Below are 2,823 nucleotides of genomic sequence, written 5' to 3' on the forward strand. Positions count from 1 at the left end.
TTGACGAAAGACACAAGTTAGTAATGGTTATATCATGCTGCTCCTCTACTGTGCATTGCCCTTCAGAATTCATACAGCAGTTCACAACAGTCATTAATTTACCCTATAAATGAAGCCACATGGACATTATTTATAAAAAAAAAAAAAAAGAGGAAAAAAAAAAAACACAACAAGAACTCTGTCTGCTTTTGCTGGGGCTTGGAAATGCCTTAAAACAGGACGCCGTGTCCTCATTGTCGAGCCTGGGTCAGATTCTGCAGTGCTCCCTAGGGGCCGTGCACTCAACCTCGGCTTTATTTTTAATAGCATTTATAACATGTGTGTGCAACAACAAAAAATAACGACATCGAGGTTTGGGTTTTCTTTTTTTTTTTTTTTCTTCTTTTTTTTTTTTTTTTAAATAATGTCCATGTGGCTTCATTTATAGGGTAAATTAATGACTGTTGTGAACTGCTGTATGAATTCTGAAGGGCAATGCACAGTAGAGGAGCAGCATGATATAACCATTACTAACTTGTGTCTTTCGTCAATCACCATGAAATAAAGTTTGGAAACGATTAAGTATGTTTTTAAGGGGCCTGTTGCTTTCTTTATTCTTTTGCTGCTGCGTGCCTCACTTGCCCACTGGTTTCCATTTGCCTCCTGGGTGGAATCCAACCAAGCTCTCCCATAGTGGCTCATGTGGGTGTTATATTTTCCTATGGATGCCAACCTCGTACTTGGAAGACTTGGTGTCTTTGCTTCCCCTCTTCTCAGGACGATCCATATCTTTTCCTTCCTTGCCATCACTTCCTCCTGGCTTTCAGCAGCAGCTCTGCATCCCATTGGCACCATATCAGCACAACCTACGTGATGCCCCATGCCCTGCATCTCACCAGGGGCAGCAGTTCATCTTCTCCAACATGGGAGCCGTGGATGTGATTGGAGATGTTCCACAGCCTGATTTCCTGCTCCAAACGGGTTTTCCTCCCAAAGCCTTTCCACGTTGAGCTGTTCTGCAAGATAAGGCGGCTGGTAGGGAAGAATTCTATCCAGCCAAGAGCTCACATGGGTGGTGCAAAGTGAGAACATCGCGTCGTGCCGTTCGGGAGGCAGCTAATTCAGCACACGCCGTCCTTCTGACACTCAGCAGTGATGCATGATGGAGCAGCGTCTGCGCCAGCCCAGCGTGAGCCGGCTCTGCGCTGCATAACGAGACGCCGTGGCCTCACAATGGGAAACAATGGGGCCACTGTTGGAGCAGCCACAGGGGTTGCACAACGCACAACCGGGGCCATGTTTTGCTCAAGATCAGCCTCCCGGTGCCGCGTCTTCTTGACAATGACCTTATTATGCTACAACAGGCACGGGCTTGCAAAGTCAGTGCCTCTTTCACGGGCTCTCTGCCAGCTCGCTGCAAAGCAATAGGAGAAAAAGCTGTCATTGTCTTGGCCAGAATGAAAAGCTGAGCTCTGACAGCTGGATGTGTTGGTTTTCTGTTCTGTTTTTTTTTTTAACTGCATGCTGGAAAAACTCTTTGGGAGTGAAAAGAGGAAGGAAAGAAGGGGAAGAGCCGAGTTGGGGGCACGCTTGGGCAGGCAGCAGGCGTGATTCAGGGAAGGGCTTGGCTGTGCTTCTGGCAGCCCCCCAGCCAACACCCAGCCTGTAGTGGGAGTGAGGGGACTTGGGTGCCACTATGTCCAGCCGGTGGCACTGGGGTCAGGAGGGAAGCTCAGATGGCTTTGAGCAGCACTCAGTGCTCCTCTAGTTAACTGTCATGCTTGGAAAGGGGTTTTGGTTCTCAGGACAAACCCAGAGATGCTTGCTGCAGAATCAGTGCCCTAACCCAGAGGGCAACCTGGGCACTGGGTGATTTTTAAGGTCCCTTCCATAGAATCACAGGATGGCTGGGGTTGGAAGGGACCTTACAGCCCACCCAGTCCCAACCCCTGCTGTGGGCTGAGTGCACCCCATCACACCATGCTGCTCAGGGCCCCATCCAGCCTGGCCTTGGGCACCTTCAGGGATGAGTGACCCATGCTGCTCCGGACAGCCTGAGCCACACTCTATGTTTCTATGACACAGGGCATGAAAAACTCCAACTGAGACAGAGCACGGGACGGAGCAGGGGGGGTCACAGCCATCTCACACACACAGAAGCCACAATGTGGTCCCTCACAGTGCAGTCTCAGTGCTGTGGCAGCCACTACATCCTGGGCAAAGGGGGGGGGGGAACGAGGAAGGAGAGCACAGGGCGCATTGTTACTGGGGTTGCTGCTTGGCCCCCATTGCCCCGCAGCGCATCTGTGTGACCCCACTGAGCCATGAGCTGCTGCTCCGCCAGCTGCCGGGTATTCCCCGAATAGACACGGAATTCGCTGAGTCTTATTATAGTTATAAAAGTGCTATTTTTGCCACCGTGAGTGGGCTGGGTTTGGGGGGAGGACGGGAGGGGGGGGGGAAGCGGGAGGGGACAGCTGGCTTTGTTTCCTCACCCTGCATTCATGGGAGGTGCCAGATTCAGATCATTCGTTCGGGTTGGTCGCTGCCTTTTGTGAGAAGTGATGCCAATTATTTGACACGAGCTCCTCAAAAGACCCAAACTGACGCTTCCGACGGCGAAACGGGCACAAATCCCACGGCACACCTGGGTCAGCCCAGCCGAAAATTCGGACGTCGTGGTTTGTGTGCATCCATCAGCACGGACACGGGGTGGGAGGGGGGTAGAGAGCCCTCGAATTGGGGTCGGGGAGCAGCTCAGTGCTGGCACTGGGCGCTGTTAAGTCTGGCCAGCAGCTCTTCATCTCCATGGCTTCAGCCCCAAAGCAGCGCCGAGCTCAGATC

Source organism: Centrocercus urophasianus, unplaced genomic scaffold, assembly GCF_019232065.1.
Source record: "Centrocercus urophasianus isolate 14NV4802_14NV808 unplaced genomic scaffold, USGS_Curo_1.0 seq_36, whole genome shotgun sequence".
Taxonomy (NCBI): domain Eukaryota; kingdom Metazoa; phylum Chordata; class Aves; order Galliformes; family Phasianidae; genus Centrocercus; species Centrocercus urophasianus.